The sequence below is a fragment of the Macaca nemestrina genome, chromosome 2 (genome assembly GCF_043159975.1).
Source record: "Macaca nemestrina isolate mMacNem1 chromosome 2, mMacNem.hap1, whole genome shotgun sequence".
In the NCBI taxonomy this organism is placed as follows: Eukaryota; Metazoa; Chordata; class Mammalia; order Primates; family Cercopithecidae; genus Macaca; species Macaca nemestrina.
The window spans coordinates 59639187-59657322 of NC_092126.1; the positions used below are offsets into that span (position 1 = coordinate 59639187).

Below are 18136 nucleotides of genomic sequence, written 5' to 3' on the forward strand. Positions count from 1 at the left end.
TAGTGCTTACATAACTTATTTGGTACCTAGTGATATGATGTTTTAGGATTGTAAACCAGTGGGCAGATGGCTGGATGGCTGGGTGGATGGATGGATGGGTAGGTGGATGGGTGGATGGATAGATGGATGAGTAGGTAGATGGATGGATGGACAGCAACCAGTAGATTATAAACTACTGGAAAATAGAGACTGTATTTTATATTTTTTGTATTCCCCTTCCCCACACCCAACTCTATGCACTCTGCATACTGTCCTTCATATAGTAAATGCCCAACAAGTGCTTCTTGATGATAGTGTTGATTGAGGTTTGAAGAGGATATTTCCTTAAGAAGGGTTCTGAGTTACAGGTTTCATTTGGATTCTGAAAATGAAATCTCCTAAGAGAGCAGCCTCTGGACTTAATTTAAAGAGATACATCAACATTTGGGTCAATATTTGCTGTATCCCCGGTAATTTAGAAAATGAAATACTTTGTAAAAGTCAGAATAAAGGATGTATCTTGGCAAATGGCCTTGCCAATAATGTTCATAACAAAAGAACCATTATTAGATGAAAGGATGTCAAGTAGTATAATTCTCTGCTGATATAGCTTATTATAAGTAAGCCAACCGTAAAATTTGTAGTCTAAATTGGAAACTTTTTCAGTAAAAGGAGGTGCTATCAGTAATTATTCTCGAACAATAAACTCAAACTGGAACTGTCCTAGAACTTATGATTAATTTTAAGAAAATAAGTCATTTCTATATGTCAAAAAAGTCTACAATTTTGATACAGATTTGAGTTATTAGGTTGGTGCAAAAGTAACTCAGGTTTTTGCCAATAGTATGAAACTGTCTGAGGCCATTCCCTTTTCAGTATTTTGTACATGTTTATCTCCCCTGGCCAAAATAAACTACCCATTTGATTTTTCTCTTTGGGGTTAAATTATTTTTATACCTCAAGATTCTTCTTTTTTATATTGTTACCTCCAGTTACTCCAGTCCACAATAATCTCTTTTTGATATTGGATAGCACTTACATTTTTAAACGTGCAGCAAATAGCTATATACTGTCTTATTTTGTATTTTGTGTGTTCTTAAGTCTCAGCTTTTAAATATGTCACTATCTTTCAGAACAGAAACTATATCTTTATCTGCCCTTGTATTACCCATAGGACCTTGCATAATGGTAGGTGCATTGTAGGTATTAAATAATATGCTGAATGATTGAGATATGTGAGATAAGTCATGAAGCCAAGATTTTCATACCATATTTCATTTTTATTTTACTACTATACATAACATAGGAATATTTATATACCTACTGGAAGGTACTAAGCTTATGTGTTGTTGTATATTATAAATGATTTCCATGTCAAGAAAGGAGAAATGGAAACAGTGTAGCTCTTGCTGATACCTCTGTTTTCCATTAACAATAATGCATGTACGCCTATAGATGGCTGTCTGCCATGAATTGCATCATTTATACTGGTTTTTAATATGCCTCCTGGCATTTCAGTTTCTGTTCTCAGCAGGCAACCTTACACTGAATTCTCTAATATTTGTACTCAGATAAATGCTTAGAGAGCTGTGAAAGGTATTTCTTCCTTTGCATCTTTGTGGTTTCAGATGGTTGGAAAGTGATTTATTCAAATATAATTTAAAAGATGAATCATAATAATTTCCTAGAATGTATATTCCATTTTTCTATTAATGGACGTGAATTTTTCTGTATTGAGTTTTGTCTCCTATGTATGATTACTCCCGGGCTTTGTCATTGTCTGCCCTCAGAAGATGAGGAATATATCTTACCTGCTGCCAGAGAGCAGGCACCCTGTGGAATGCCTGTGCCCGAGCTCATAAAGGGAAGCAAAGAAACAGGTAAAGGGAAAATGAAAAATTATTAATACTTTCCTTGAACAAATTGGGGGTAGAGTGTGACAAGGAAGCAGGGAAGAAGGGAGAAGAGATGCATAGAATGTGTAATGATCAAGCCGCAGTATTTGTCTTATCTGTCACCTTGAGTTTTTATAATTTCTATAAATTTATAATTTCTAAGTTGAGAATATTTCAAATTCTCTCTTCTGGCTACTTTAAATATATAATACATTGTTATTAACTAGAGTCACCTAACTCTGCTATCAAACATTGAGACTTATACCTTCTATCTAAATGTATGTTTGTACTCATTTACCAGCCTCTTTTCATTCCCCCTCCCACCATACACCCTTATCAGCCTCTGGTATTTATCAATTTTCTCTCTACTTCCATTAGATCAACTTTTTTTGCTACCTTCTGCATGTAAGTGAGAACATGCAGCGTTTAACTTCTGTTCCTGGTTTATTTCACTTAACATAATGACCTCTAGTTCCATCTATGTTGCTGCAAATGGCATGATTTCATTCTTTTTTATGTCTGAATAGTATTTCATTGTGTATGTATATCACACATTTTCTTTATCCATTCTTCCATTGATGGACACTTAGGTTGATTCCATATCTTTGCTATTATGAATAATTCTCCAATAAACATTCAAATACAAGTATCCCTTTGATATACTGATTTCTTTTCCTTTGGATAAATACCCTGTAGTGGGATTGCTAGATTGTATGGCAGTACTGTTTTTAGTGTTTTGAGAAATCTCCATGCTGTTTTCTAAGGTGGCTGTACTAATTTACATTCTTATCAACAATGTATAAGAGTTCCCTTTTCTCTGCATCCTCACCAGCATCTGTTATTATTTTCTCTTTTTAATAAAGTAGCTGTTCTAACTGGGGTAAGATGATATCTCATTGTAGTTTTGATTGGTATTTCCCTGGTGATTAGTAGTGATGAACATTTTTTTCATATACCTGTTATGTATTTGTATGTCTTCTTTAGAAAAATGCCTTTGCATTTCCTTTGCCCACTTTTTAATGGAATTATTTGGTTTCTTACACTAAGGTTTTTTTTTTTTTTTTTTTTTTTTTTTTTTTTTTAAGTTTCTTGTATATTGTGGATATTACTCCCTTGTCAGACAAATGGATTGCAGGCATTTTCTCCCATTCAGCAGGTTGTCTCTTCATTCTGTTGATTGTTTCCTTTGCTGTGCAGAGGCTTCTTGGTTTAATATAGTCCCATTTGTCTATTTCTGTTTTGTTATCTGTGCTTTTGAGGTCTTAGCCATAAAGTCTCTGCCTAGACCAATGTCTTGAAGTATTTTACCTATGTTTTCTAATAGTAGTTTTATAGTTTGGGGTCTTACATTTAAGTCTTTAGTCCATTCTGAGTTGATTTCTATATATGATGAGAGAGGTGTCCAATTTCATTCTGCTGGATATGGATATCCAATTTTCCCAGTACCATTTACTGAAGAGGGTGTTCTTTCCCCAGTGTGTGTTCTTGGTGCCTTTGTTGAAAATCCTCTGGCTGAAAATATGTCAGTTTATTTCTGGATTTTCTATGCTGTTCTCTTGGTCTATGTGTCTTGTTTTTTATGCCAATTGCATGTTGTTTTAATTACTGTAGCCTTGTAATATATTTTGAAGTCAGATGGTGCAATGCTTCCAGCTTTGTTCTTTTTGCTCAGGATTGCTTTGGCTTTTTGGACTCTTTTGGTTCCATGCAAATTTTAAGATTTTTTTTCTATCTCTGTGAAAAATGACATTGGTATTTGAAAGGCACTGCATTGAATCTGTAGATTGCTTTGGTCATTGCTATGGTCATTTTAATGATATTAATTTTTCTGATTCATGAACATACAATGTCTTTTCATTTGTTTTTGTCTTCTTTATTTCATCAGTGTTTTGTTTACCTTGTAAAGATTTTTTACCTTCTTGGTTAAATTTACTTCCAGGTATTTTTTTGGAGCTATTGTAAAGGGAATTGGCTTCTTGATTTCTTTTTCAGCTAATCCATTATTGATATATAGAAACATTACTGATTTTCATATGTCAATTTATGTCCTGCAATTTTACTATTTTTATCAGATCTCGGAGTTTTTTTTTGGTAAAGTCTTTAGGTTTTTCTGGATATAAGATTATAGTCATCAGCAAAGAGGACAATTTGACTTTTTTCCCAATTTGAATGCCTTTTATTCCTTTCTCTTGCCTGATGCTCTGGCTAGGACTTGCAGTACTGAGTTGAGTAGGAGTAATAAAAGTGTGTATCCTTGTCTTGTTCCAGTTCTTAGGGGAAAGGCTTTCAGCTCTTCCCCATTTCGAATGATGTTAGCTGTGAGTTTGTCATATGTGACCTTTATTGAGATATGTTCCTTCTATGCCTAGTTGGTTGAGTTTTTATCATGAAGGGACATTGAACTTTACCAAATACTTTTTCTGCATTAATTGAGATAATCATATCTTTTATGTCCTTCATTCTTTTGATGTGATATATCACATTTATTGATTTGTGTATGTTGAACCATCCTTGCATCCCTGGGATAAATTCCATTTGATTACGATGTATTTTTTTGATGTGTTGTTGGATTTGGTTTGCTACTATTTTGTTGAGAATTTTTGCATTTATGTTCATCAGGGATATTGGCTCGTAATTTTCTTTTTTAGTTGTGTCCTTGTCTGGTTGTTTTCTTATCAGGGTAATGTTGGTCTCACAGAATGAGTCAGGGAGAATTCCCTCCTCTCCTCTTCAATTTTTGAGAATATAGTTTGAGAGAATTGGTATTAGTTCTTCCTTGAAAGTTAGGTATAGTTCAGCAGTGAAACCATCTGGTCCTGGACTTGACTTTGTTGGGAGACTTTTTTTTACAGATATAGTCTCATTGCTCATTATTGGTCTGTTCAGATTTTCCGTTTCTTCCTGATTTAATTTTGGGAGGTTGTATGTGTCCAGAAATTTTTTCATTCCCTCTAGGTGTTCTAGTTTGTTGGTGTTTATAGTTGTTTATAATAGTCTTTTGTATTTCTGTGGTATCAGTTGTAATGTCTTCTTTTTTGTATCTGATTTTATTTATTTAAGTTTTCTCACACTCTGTTTTGGGTTAGTCTAGCAAGTGGTTTGTCAATTTTGTTTATCTTATCAAAAAAAAGTTATCATTTTATTGATCCTTTTTATTTTATTTTATTTTTGTAGCCTCTGTTTTGTTGAGTTCTGCTTCAATCTTTATTATTTCTTTCTTTCTGCTTATTTTAGATTTGGTTTGCTCTTGCTTTTCTAGTTCCTTCAAGTGTATAGCTAGATTATCTATTTGAAATCTGTCTACTGTTTGATATAGGTGTTTACTGCTAAAAGATTCCCTCTTAGCACTGCTTTTGCTAAATTCCATAGGTTTTTGGAATGTTGTATTTCAATTTTTGTTGTTTCAAGGAAGTTTTTTATTTCCTCCTTATTTTTTTCTTTGACACAAAGTTGTTCAGGAGCATGTTGTTTAATTTCCATGTATTTGTAGTTTCCAAAGTTCCCCTTGTTATTGATTTTTAGTTTTATTGTGGTTTGAGATGATACTTGATATAATTTTGAGTTTTCAAAATTTATTAAGAATTATTTTGTGTTCTAAAATATAGTCTATCCTGGAGAATATTCTATGTGCTGGTGAAAAGAATGTGTATTCTGTAGCTGTTGGAGGAAATGTTCTGTATATGTCTGTTAGGTCCCTTTAGTTTAATGTACAGTTTAAATATAATGTTTTTTTGTTAATTTTCTGTCTCATGCTGAAAGTAGGGTGTTGAAGTCCTCAGCAATTGACATATTGGAGTCGATCTCACCTTTTCAATCTAAAATTTGCTTTATATACCTGGTTACTCTGGTGTTGGTTTAGAATTGTTATATACTGTTGATGAATTGATCCCTTTATCATTATATAATGACCTTTTTTGTATCTTTTTTACTGTTTTTGACTTAAAGTCTGTTTTATCTGATATGAGTATAGCTACTCCTGTTCACTTTTGGTTTCCCTTTGCATGGAATATCTTTTTCCATCACTTTCTTTTCATTCTGTATGTCTTTACAGGTGAGATGATTTTCTGGTAAGCAGCATATAATTGGGTCATGTTTTTTAATCCATTAAGCTAGTCTATATTTTTTAAAGGGAACATTTACTCTGTAATCAAAGTTATTATTGATATGTGAAGGCATGTTCCTGTCATTGCTTTCTGGTTGGTTTGTATATCCTTTGTTCCCCTCTTTCTCCCTTTTTGTTTATCAATGGAGTTTGGTGATATTCTGTAGTAATCTTTGAGTTTGTATCTCTTATTTGTTTGTGTGTTTGCTCTACCAATGATCTTTATATTTTGTGTGTGTTTTCATGGTGGTATTTATTGTTCTTTTAATTCTGGGTGTAGGACTCCCTTAAGCATTTCTTGTAGGACCAGTCTAGTGGCGATGAATTCCCTCAGCTTTTGCATGTCTGGAAAAGACTTTATTTCTCCTACATTTATGAAAGATAACACTACTGGATACAGTATTGTTACTATATTAGTTAGAAGATTTTTTCTTTCAGCACTTTTAGAATATCATCCCATTCTTTCCTGGCCCATAAAGTTTCTGCTGAGAAATCTGCTATTAGTGTGATGGGGATTCCTTTAAGTGATTAGAGACTTTTCTCTTGCTATTTTTAGAATATTCTCTTAGTCTTTGACTTTGACAGTTTAACTATAATGTCGTATGGTGAAGACCTTTTTGAATTTATCTATTTGGAGATCTTTGAGCCTCCTGTATCTGGAAGTCTAAATCTCTTGCTAGGCTTGGGAAGTGTTCGTCTGTTATTTTGTTAAATAGGTTTTCTAATCCATTTGTTTTCTGTTGCCTTCTCTTCTACTTGATCTACTCTATTGTTTAAGCTTTCAAATATATTTTGCATTTCATTCAATGAATTCTTCAGTTCCAGAATTTCTGTTTGGTCCTTTTTTACAATATTTTTCTCTTTGGTAAAATTGTAATTTATATCTCAAATTGTTTTTCTAATTTCTTGGTATTGTCTTTCAGTATTCTCTTTTTTGAAAAAAAGGATATCTTTTTCATTAGAATTATGTTATTGCTAAATGATCGTATTTGTTTCATATGCTTAGCAGTCATTTGCAGTTTGATTTTTCATATACTACCTCTGACCATTTTTATTTGGGGGAGGCTTTTTAATAAACTAGTAGTCCTCCTTATAAAATAAAGTTATAATTTTTAACATGTGTTCAGACATTTTCCCTTGGCTTGTTATATATGATGTTTTAAAAAACTTTTTTTTCAATTGTTTTTGGAGCACAAATAGTCTTTTGTCACGTGGATAAGTTATTTAGCAGTAATTTCTGAGATTTTGAGATTTTGGTGTATTCATCACCTGAGCAGTATACACTGTACCCAGTGTGTCATCTTTTATCCCTCACATCCCTCCCACCCTTCCCCCCAAGTTCCTGAAGTTCATTATATTATTCTTATGCCTTTGTATCATCATAGCTTAACTCCCACTTATAAGTGAGAACATACAATATTTGGTTTTCCATTTCTGAATTACCTCATTTGGAATAATGGTCTCCAGCCACATCCAGGATGCTATAAATGCCATTATTTTATTCCTTTTTAGGGCTGAGTGATATTCCCTGATGTATCTATACTGCATTTCCTTTATCCACTCATTGGTTGATGGGTATTTAGGCTGGTTCCATATTTTTGCAATTGTGAATTGTGCTGTGATAAACATGCATGCACAAATGTCTTTTTCATATAATGAGTTCTTTTCCTCTGGGAAGTCAGTAGTGGGATTTCTGGATCAAATGATAGTTCTATTTTTAGTTTTTTAAGGAATCTCCACACTGTTTTCCATGTTTACATTCTCATTCTCACCATCAGTGTAAAAGTGATCCCTTTTCACTACATCCACACCAATTTCTATTATTTTTTGATTCTTTAATTATGGCCATTCTAGCAGAAGTAATATGATATCACATTGTGATTTTGATTTGTGTTTCCCTGATAATTGGTGACGTTGAGCGTTTTTTAATGTTTTTTGGCCATTTGTATATCTTATTTTGAGAACTGTCTGTTCATGTCCTTAGCTCACTTTTTGATGGGGTTGTTTTCTTAATGCTGATTTGTTTGAATTTCTTTAGATTCTGGATATTAGTCCTTTGTCAGATGCATAGTTTATGAATATTTTCTCCCATTTTGTGGGTGGTCTGTTTACTCTGTGGATTGTTTCTTTTGCTGTGCAGAAGCTTTTTAGTTTAATGAAGTCCCATTGATTTATCTTGGTTTTTGGTTGCATTCACTTTTGGGTTCTTGGTCATGGACTTAATGACTACACCAACATCTAGAAGAGTTCCAATGTTACCTTCTAGAATTTTTATTCTTTCAGGTGTTAGATTTAAGTATTTGATCCATATTGAGTTGATTTTTGTATATGGTAAGAAATGAGGATCCAGTTTTATACTACATGTGGCTTGCCAGTTATCCTGGCACCATTTGTTGAATAGGGTGTCCTTTCCCTACTTTGTTTTTGTTTTTTGTTGTTGAAAATCAGGTGGCTGTAAGTATTTGGCTTTATTTCTGGGTTCTCTATTCTGTTCCATTGGTCTACATGCCTGTTTTTATACCAGTACCACGCTGTTTTGGAAACCATAGCCTTGTAGTATAGTTTGAAGTTGGGTAATGTGAAGTCTTCACATTTTTTTTTTTTCTCCTAGAGTTGTTTTGGCTATGTAGGTCTTTTTTGGTTCCATAAGAATTTTAAGATTGTTTTTTCTAGTTCTGTGAAGGATGATGATGGTATATTGATGGAAATTGCTTTGAATCTGTGGATTGCTTTTGGCAATATGGTCATTTTCACAATATTGATTCTACCCATCCATGAGCATGGGGTGTGTTTCCATTTGTGTTAATGTGACTTTTTTCAGCAGTGTTTTGTAGTTTTCCTTGTAGCAATCTTTTGCCTCCTTGGTTAAGTATATTCCTAACTATTACATTCTTTTGCAGCTGTTGTAAAAGGGATATAGTTCTTTATTTGATTCTCAGCTTAGTCATTGTTGGTATATAGCAGTGCTACTGATTTGTTTACATTGATTTTGTGTGCTGAAACTTTACTGAACTCATTTATCAGATCCGGGAGCTTTTTGGATGAGTCTTTAGGGTTTTCTAGGTTTACGGTCATATCATCAGCACACAGCAACAGTTTGACTTCCCCTTTACCAATTTGGATGCCCTTTATTTTTTTCTCTTGTCTGACGGCAATGGCTAGGACTTCCAGTACTATGTTGAATAGAAGTGATGGAAGTGATCATCCTTGCTTTGTTGCAGTTCTCAAGGATGATGTTTTCAGCTTTTCCCCATTCAGTATAATGTTGGCTGTTGGCTTGTCATAGATAGTTCTCATTACCTTAAGGTATGTCCCTTCTATGTCAATTTTGCTGAAGATTTTAGTCATAGAAGGATGCTGGATTTTGTCAAATGTGTTTTCTGCACCTATTGAGATGATCATGATTTAAAAATGTATATATTTATGTGATTTATCACATGTATTGACTTGTATATGTTAAACCATCCCTGTATCTCTGATATGAAACCCAATTGATCGTGGTGTATTATCTCTTTGATATGCTGTAGGATTTGATTAGCTATTAAATAGTATTTTTGTTAGTATTTAGCATCTATGTTCATCAGGGATATTAGTCTATAGTTTTTCTTTTACTTTTTTGTTATGTTATTCCTGGTTTTGGAATTAGGGAGATACTTGTTTCATAGCATGATGTAGAGAGGAGTCCTTCTTTATCTTTTGGAATAGTCTCAGTAAGATTAGTATCAGTTCTTTGAATGTCTTAGAGAATTCAGCTGTGAACCCATATAGTCCTGGACTTTTTTATTGTTGGCAACTTTTTTACTACTGTTTCAGTCTCACTGCTTGTTATTGGTCTGTTCAGAGTTTCTGTTTCTTCCTGATTTAATTTGGGAGGGTTGTCTATTTCCAGAAATGTATCCATTTCCTGTAGATTTTCTGGATTGTGTGTGTAAAAGTGTTCATAGTAGTCTTGAATAATATTTTGTATTTCAGTTGTATTGGTTGTAATAGGTCCCATTTCATTTCTAATTGGGTTTATTTGAATCTTCTCGCTTCTTTTCTTACTTAATCTCACTAATGGCTTATCAATTTTATCTTTTTAAAAAACATCTTTTTGTTTCCTTTGTTTTTATTTTTATTTTTTTTAGAGACAATGTCTCACTCTGTTGCCCAGAGTGGAATACAGTAGCACGATCTCGATCTCGGCTCACTTAAACCTCCACCTCCTGGGTTCAAGTGATTCTCTTGCCTTAGCCTCCTGAGTAGCTGGGATTCCAGGTGCGCACCACCATGCCTGGCTAATTTTTGTGTTTTTAGTAGAGACAGGGTTTCACCATGTTGGTCAGGCTAGTCTTGAACTCCTGACCTTTGATCTGCCCCCCTCAGCCTCCCAAAGTGCTGGGATTACAGGTGTGGCACCGCCTGGCCTCATTCATCTTTTTTCTTTTTTTTTTTTGCTTCAATTTCATTTATTTTTGCTCTGATCTTTGTTATTTCTTCTCTTCTGCTGCGTTTGGGTTTGGTTTGTTCCTGTTTCTCTAGTTCCTTGAGGTGTGACCTTAGATTGTTTATTTATCTTCTTTCAGATTTTTTGATATAGGCATTTAATGCTATGAACTTTCCTCTTAACACTGTTTTTGCTGTATCCCAGAGGTTTTGATAAGTTGTGTCATTATTATCATTCAGCTCAAAGAATTTTTAAATTTCCATCTTGATTTCATTGTTGACCCAAAGATCTTTCAAGAGTAGATTACTTAACGACCATGTATTTGTACAGTTTAAGGCATTCCTTTTCAAGTTAATTTCCAGTTTTATTCCACTGTAGCCTGAGAGGATACTTAGTATAATTTTGATTTTCTTAAATGTATTGAGACTTGTTTTGTGACCTGTCATATGGTCTATCTTGGAGAATGTTCCATGTGCTGAAGAAAAGAATATATATTCTGCAGTTGTTGGGCAGAATATTCTGTAAATATCTGTTAAGCTTATTTGTTCTAAGATATAGTTTAAGTCTGTTGTTTCTATGTTGATTTTCTCTCTTGATAACATGTTATATGGCTTGACTGTGTCCTCACCCAATCTCATCTTGAATTGCAGCTCCCATAATTCCCACTTGTAGTGGGAGGGACTCAGTGGGAAATAATTGAATCATGGGGGCAGCTTCCCCCATACTTGTTCTCATGGTACTGAATAAGTCTCATGAGATCTGATGGTTTTGTAAGGGGAAACGCTTTTTCACTTGGCTCTCATTCTCTCTTATCTGCTGCCATGTAAGATGTGCCTTTTGCCATGATTAAATAGTCCATTAAAGCTCTTTTTAAAATTTTTTTATTTTATAAATTACAAAGTCTCGGGTATGTCTTTATCAGCTGCATGAAAATGGACTAATACAGTAAATTGGTACCAGTAGAGTGGGTGACTGCTATAAAGATACCTGAAAATGTGGAAGCAACTTTGGAACTGGGTAACAGGCTGAGGTTGGAGCATTAGGAGGGCTCAGAAGAAGACAGGAAAATGTGGGAAAGTTTGGAACTTCCTAAAGACTTGTTGAATGGCTTTGACCAAAATGCTGATAATGATATGGACAATGAAATCCAGGCTGAGGTGGTCTCAGATGGAGATGAGGAACTTGTTGAGAACTGGAGTAAAAGTTATTTTTGCTATGTGTTAGCAAAGAGATTGGTGGCATTTTGCCCCTGCCCTAGAAATTTGTAGAACTTTGAACTTGAGGGAGATGATTTAGAGTATCTGGTGGAAGAAATTTCTAAGCAGTAAAGCATTCGAGAGCTTACTTGGGTGCTGTTAAAAGCATTCAGTTTTCATGAATCAGCATAAAAGTTCAGAAAATTTGCAGCCTGACTCTATGATAGAAAAGAAAAGCCCCTTTTCTGAGGAGAAATTCAAGCCAGCTACATAAATTTGTATAAGTAATGAGGAGCCAAATGTTAATCATCAAGACAATGGGAAAAATGTCTCCAGGGGATGTCAGAGACTTTTGTAGTAGCTCCTTCCATCACAGGCCTGGAGGCCTGTGAGGAAAAAATGGTTTTGTGTGCCAGGCTCAGGGGTTCTCTGCTGTGTGCATCCTAGGTACTTGGTGTCCTGTGTCCTAGACACTCTAGCCATGGCTAAAAGGGGCCAAGGTACAGCTCAGGTTGTGGCTTCAGAGAGTGTAAGCCCCAAGCCTTGGAAGCTTCCACATGATGTTGAGTCTGCAGGTGCACAGAGGTCAAGAATTGAGGTTTGGGAACCTCTGCCTAGATTTCAGAGGATGTATGGAAACACCTGGATGTCTAGGCATAAGTTTGTTGCAGGGGCTGGGTCCTCATGGAGACCCTCTCCTAGGACAGTGAGGAAGGGAAATGTGGGGTGAAGCCCCAACACTGAGACCCCACTGGGGCACTCTCTAGTGGAGCTGTGAGAAGAGGACCACTCTCCTCCAGACCCCAGAATTTTAGATCTGACAGCTTGCACTGTGCACTTGAAAAGTCTGCAGATGCTTAATCCCAGCCTATGAAAGCAGCCAAAAGTGGAGCTGTCCCCTGCAGGGCTTTCAGACCTTGCCCCTCCCCATATGCCTACTCCATCAGTGGCACCTCCTGGGCTCTCCTGCACTTGCTGGTATCCATAGCAACTCCCCTTTGACTCCTGGACTCTGGTCAAGAAAATTTGTACCCAGTCAAAACCACTACCAATTTCAGTTGGGAGCTTCCTTTGCCCTGTGACCCCCACTCCAATTCTGCTGGCTGCCTTCCTCAAGGTTCCCTGTCAGATATAGTCAGGGATGGCTTCACTGGGCTCAAGCAGGAGACTGGGAGTATGTACAAGGCACTTACCGCTGCTACTTCTGCTTTTATGTTTTGTGGGACTCCCTAAGTCCATTTCATCTCTAGGTAAGGTTAAAACCTCCCATGACCTGGATTTTCAGATTCCCAAGTGGGGATGTGTGTTTGGAAGTAGGTTTTCTCCCCTTCACACTTTGGCAACTCAGTTTTTCACCTGTTGTGCAGAGTTTGTAGCAACGTGCTGCTTCCTTCAAAGGATCTGTGAATTCTTTCTGTCTTCCTGGTATGTTCTTGCAGTAGTAGTTCTTGGAGCAAAAGATCATGGTGTGAGTCTCCACATGCTGTTTTGTCCATCCATGTGGGAGCAGCACATTAGCTCTGTGTCCTATCTGCTGTTTTATGTTATATGTCTGTTTTTCAATATTCTCTTATAGCTTGTGGAGCTTCTTTAATATCAATATATTTCGAATTCTTTTAGGGATTTTGTAAATTTCTTTTTGATTGGGATCTGCTCCTGGAGAATTATTTTCTTTTGCGAGTGTCACATTTTCTTGCTTTTTAATGATTTTTTATTTGTCCGTATTTTTATGTTAATATCTGAGTCTCTGGTGTAACAGTTGCTCCTCCCAATTTTTTAAATTTGCTTTTGGAGATTTTCTTGTCACCTCTCTGCCTTCTTGGTGGGCCTTTGAGGTGCACAGTGCAGGTGTGAAGTGAGGCAGTGAGTGTGACTGTAAAGCCTAGGCTTGGAGCCTGGTAGGCAGAGTGTGGGGTGCACAAGAGCTACAAATTTTACATTAGTAAAAAGTAGAATTGTTTTTTTAGGGTATGTTACTTCATATTTAGAAATGTGTTCATAAATATTATGAACTGTTATGTAGATGTTTTGTGTGGCCAACCGAATGATGCTTTGAATTCTGAACACTCTATTGAAAAATATTTTAATGATTAATTTATACATTCTGATGTACATATTGGTGCAAGTTCTCTGGTAATTGCTCAGGAGAGACCAATCAAACAAGAACTTATAGCAATGTGAATTTTAATCATATAGTTAATCTAATTAAGAATCATTTTTATCAGACACTCAAAAAGTTTAAAATTGAGCATAGTTTTTGTGTTACAGTTCTGGGATTGGGGTAATCTTTCTGCCCGTCCCCCAAACATTTGATTAACATTTTATAAAAATTTAGTTTAGCTCATTCATTCATTCTTTTTTCCAGATGGTATATCTTGAGAAATATATTTGAATATTCACCTCTCTATATGTCATTTGAATAATTATATGTGTTTTATATCATTGTTACTATTTTGACAAACTCAAGATAGTTGGCCATCTATATTTTATCATTAATATGTAGATAAAATCATAATAGAGGGAATCTAGTGATATATATCAGAGAATGGAAAGAATATCACCCTTTCAATATATGTAATGTCTAATATGTAGCCTCAGTTCATGTAGCTTTTTAGTATCTTTAATGACACTATCCAGTTGAATGTGATTGCATAAGAGGGCTCAAAGAAGGTAGCACAGTAGGAGTGGGGAGAGGATTGGGTTAGGGAACGGAAAAAAAGTAAAGCAGTTGGTCAACACTTCTATTTAAAAGGAAATGCACAGTTGATAGAAATGGTAATGTTTTTGTTCAATCTTAACAGCAAAATATATTTCAAACTCATGCTTAGACTGGAAGTAGAACATTGCCAGCTGAAAGAACGAATGCCAGATCTACAACATTCTGTCACTGAGCCATATATAGGTCTGTGATTTGTTTTCCTTAGCTTTTCTTAATAACTTTGTTTTTGCAAAATAAATATTTTTTGAAATGAAGTTAATGGATTTATTATGATATTAAGCCAGAAGATTTTGGAGAGGCACAGAGGGAGAAACAAATAAAAGGTTTGAAAGGGCCTGGTTAGATTTGGGAGCTGCTAATAGAAAGAAAGAGCGAGCTAATTAAGCATGCCATGTTCTCTAGCTCCTTTTATTTTGCTTATGTTTGTTTGTCTTCTCTTTTTCTAACCTTTTGCTTTTAGCCTGTCTTTATTTTTTAAGTTTTCTGTTAAAAGCAGCATTTTCTTCGAGTACTTGTCATCATCATCCTTCTATGTCAGATTTTGTCCAGTGTTCTCAGGTTCTTCTCACCAGAATCACATTCCAAACACAAGCCTGTCTTTGTGTCTTTTAAAAAACTCAGTGAAAAGCAAATTAGAATATGAGCTGAAAAACAAAACATACTTTGTTAATGTCTTTGAAAAATTAACTTTAGCATAACCTGTTTTGTAGCTCTTATTTTCTAAAGAGGAAAGTTTATTTTCTTGCAAAAGCTAAATCATAGATTTCTTTATTAATAATCTTATTTTCTTTGGCTAGATACTGTATTCACTCATATGCTTGTACCTAGGAGACTACATTGTCATTTTCTCCATTTCCTATCCTCTTTTAAAGGAAAAAAGTTGGTTACTGAAGTAAAGCTCAGAATTGTCACTGAGTTAGAAGAGTCATTTAGTACCTCATTTTACTCTGTAATATTTGCCTGATGTTATATGTTATTATGGGAGGAAGGACTGCAACTAAAAAACTTTCTAGGGTTGATAGCGAGAATTATACTAAAAAGTTATGTTTTGCATAATTATAAGCATGTTTTGTTTATTTTTGCTGAAAAAAAAAAAAAGAAAACCCAGCAGCAACCACCACTGTACCTCTTTTTTTCTCGAATGCCTTTCTTTTGCTCAAATCTTAAATCATTTTGGAGGCGGTTAGAAGGAGATGAAAATGATTTGTTGTGGATGCTAGAATATTAAGTGGTCTGGCAAGCATTTGGATTTCTCTCTCAGATGGAAAGGAGAAACATGCCAACTCTTTACCATGCTGAAATACAGAAACTAACTGGGGCTGATTCTGAAAACATCTTATGCCTGTGAAAACAAATGTTTGTAAGAATTACCACCTAATTCTTTTCCTCTGTGAACCCCTGGGTTTTGTAAGAAGAGATTTAAAAAAACATATATTTGGGAATGCATGTAAAGTTAATATCCTGCTTAACTTTTCTTCATGCCCATAACATTTGTGGTTTTTAGCTGCTACTAACTTCCTTTTCTTGGTAATGTCATTCCCCACTCCTCAGTTCCTGTGAATCCCTCTTAAGCATCTTTTAAATCAAGGCAGAATTCAAAGTACAGTGTACAAGTAAAAATCCACCTTTCAAAATGATATGCAAAGAAATAATCAAAAGGTAAAAAATCAGAGTAAAGGATAGTCCCACTACATATTAGTAGCAAGATAAGAGTCAGGCTACCTGAGTTCAGATCTCAGCTTGGGCACTTGCTTGTTTTGTCGCCTTGTTTGTTCAACTTTCTTACATCTCTGCCTCTCCATTTCCTCATCTGTCAAATGATGTTAATATGGATCTACCTAATAGTAAAATTGTGATGTTTAAATATGATAGCTCATGTAAATTATTAAGTCCAATGCCTGGCACTTGGTAAATGCTCAATAGAGTTTTATTTTTGTTTTGTTTTATTATTATTATTTGTATAAAAGTTTTCTTAACTTTAGGAAAATGTTACCCTGAAAAGCATTTTAATATCAATAAAATAGCATATAAAGTAACATTCTGAACTAACTCATTTACTTAAGTGCCAAAATGAAGAGAAATGAAATCTGAGAAGTTATAATCAACTCAATATATATTGTATAGCTTCACAATTCAGAGTGGTTTCCTAAGAGCAATCTAAATCAGTAAATATCTAAATGATAAAATATTAATTCATTTAAGTACATATAATTGATAAAACCAAGACAACAAATTATTATGTGATTTACTACTTTGTGGATTTGCTTTAATAAACCCCCAAACCTAATGCTATAATTTTAAATTATTTCTAAATATGAATAATTCATATTAAGTTTTTTTCTGAAGTTGGTAAACAGAAATTATATTAATATTTCCATTGTAAAAATGCATGCAAACTTCAGCCTAGCCTTTTGTTCCAACTATCAGAAATTCCCTGTCATTGTATTTGTAATCAGTAAGTTTAATGTAACATTATATTTACCAGACAATTGAGACCTCTCCGCGTTGGTAATTGAGATCAGTGTAATCAGTTTACCCCAAAGTAATGCTTAAGCAGCATTATTTTGACAGGCAACAGATGAGAAAAGAGGCAGCAACCCTGGATATGGACAGTATTGTTTTTTTTTTCTAAAAGTCATGCTTTTTTTTTTTTTTTTTTTGAGACAGAGTCTTGCTCTGTCACCCAGGCTGGAGTGCAATGGCGTGATCTTGGCTGACTGCAACCTCTGCCTCCTGGGTTTAAGTGATTTTCCTGCCTCAGTGTCCCAAGTAGCTGGGATTACAGGTGCGCACCACCATGCCCAGCTAATTTTTTTTTTTTTGTATTTTTAGTAGAGATGGGGTTTTGCCATGTTGGCCAAGCTGGTGTCACACTCCTGACCTCAGGTGATCTACCTGCCTTGGCCTCCCAAAGTGCTGGGATTACAGGCGTGAGCCACTGTGCACAGCTGCCATGCTTCTTTTTAACAAAGAGAACTGAAGAATTTATGGGAAACTAGAAAAGCATCTTTGTGTTTGTTTATACTGTTACATTTCAGAAGAATTTAATTTTGGAAAATACAACCCAAAATTGCTTAAGGGTAAGAAAAAAGTATATACATTTGCCTTTTGGGGTTATATGAGTCCATATGTAATAAATTATTAGTACTTCAGAATAGGTTCAATGCTGTCTAGTTTCTAGGAGTGGAGGAATTGAAGGGCTTATTAATCTTTTTAATCTAGATGAGGGAAGTAAGGACTTAAAGGGTTAGTAAGAGAGAAACATAATGTTATTGTTTTTATGATATGCAATGGAAGGTAATCAGTGAGGATTAATCTGAGGGGCAATGTTATTATCTGAGAGAACAGTTCAAATTAATTATAGTTGTCACTTCCCATAACTCAACTGAATGTGGGTCAGTTTCTTGTGACAAGTACATAGCTTACTTGAAGGGACTGAGACCTGGAGTTATAACCATCCTTTGGCTAGGACAGGTGTTGAGGAAAACAGCCGAAGCCTTAGGCACTATTAGGTATAGTCTTCCACCACCATTCCCCACACACATACCTCTCAAATCTCCAAGAGATTTGATGTTTCTAGATAAGTAGTTAACAAGAAAAGTTCAGGGTGAAATTAAATAATAAATTGTCCCAACAGATGGCAGGGTTCATTTTGGGGAATCCAAATGTCTAATCACTTAGCCAGGGACAGTTAGAGAAACTGAATTGCAAGGCTGTACTCTTGGCATGAAAAGAGAATATTAGAGATCTTGGTGTTACCAATAAAAGACAAGATTACAAGAAACCAAGTTGTAAGCCTACTGTTGAAGCCAGCCTACT

The 18136-nt window shown here is 35.1% G+C and overlaps 1 protein-coding gene and 1 long non-coding RNA gene across 25 annotated transcripts in view; one reads left to right on the forward strand and one right to left on the reverse strand.

Annotated features, from left to right (window-relative positions):
- LOC105488569 (leucine, glutamate and lysine rich 1) overlaps nt 1–18136 on the forward strand; it is a 232139-nt gene that overhangs the window by 45679 nt on the left and 168324 nt on the right. For 2 of the 24 annotated variants that reach the window (XM_071091147.1, XM_071091146.1), the window contains exon 2: nt 1773–1859. The exons of the other annotated variants lie outside the window; for them this stretch is intronic. The gene's annotated coding sequence lies outside the window, so the exon portion shown is untranslated. The remainder of the gene's footprint in view (nt 1–1772; nt 1860–18136) is intronic. 24 annotated transcript variants of the gene reach the window in all.
- Nucleotides 14828–18136, reverse strand: part of LOC139361903 (uncharacterized) — a 28317-nt gene continuing 25008 nt past the window's right edge. The window contains exons 2-3 of the long non-coding RNA XR_011619839.1: nt 16040–16155; nt 14828–14961 (exon numbers count right to left, since the gene is read on the reverse strand). This is a non-coding gene — a long non-coding RNA (uncharacterized lncRNA). The remainder of the gene's footprint in view (nt 14962–16039; nt 16156–18136) is intronic.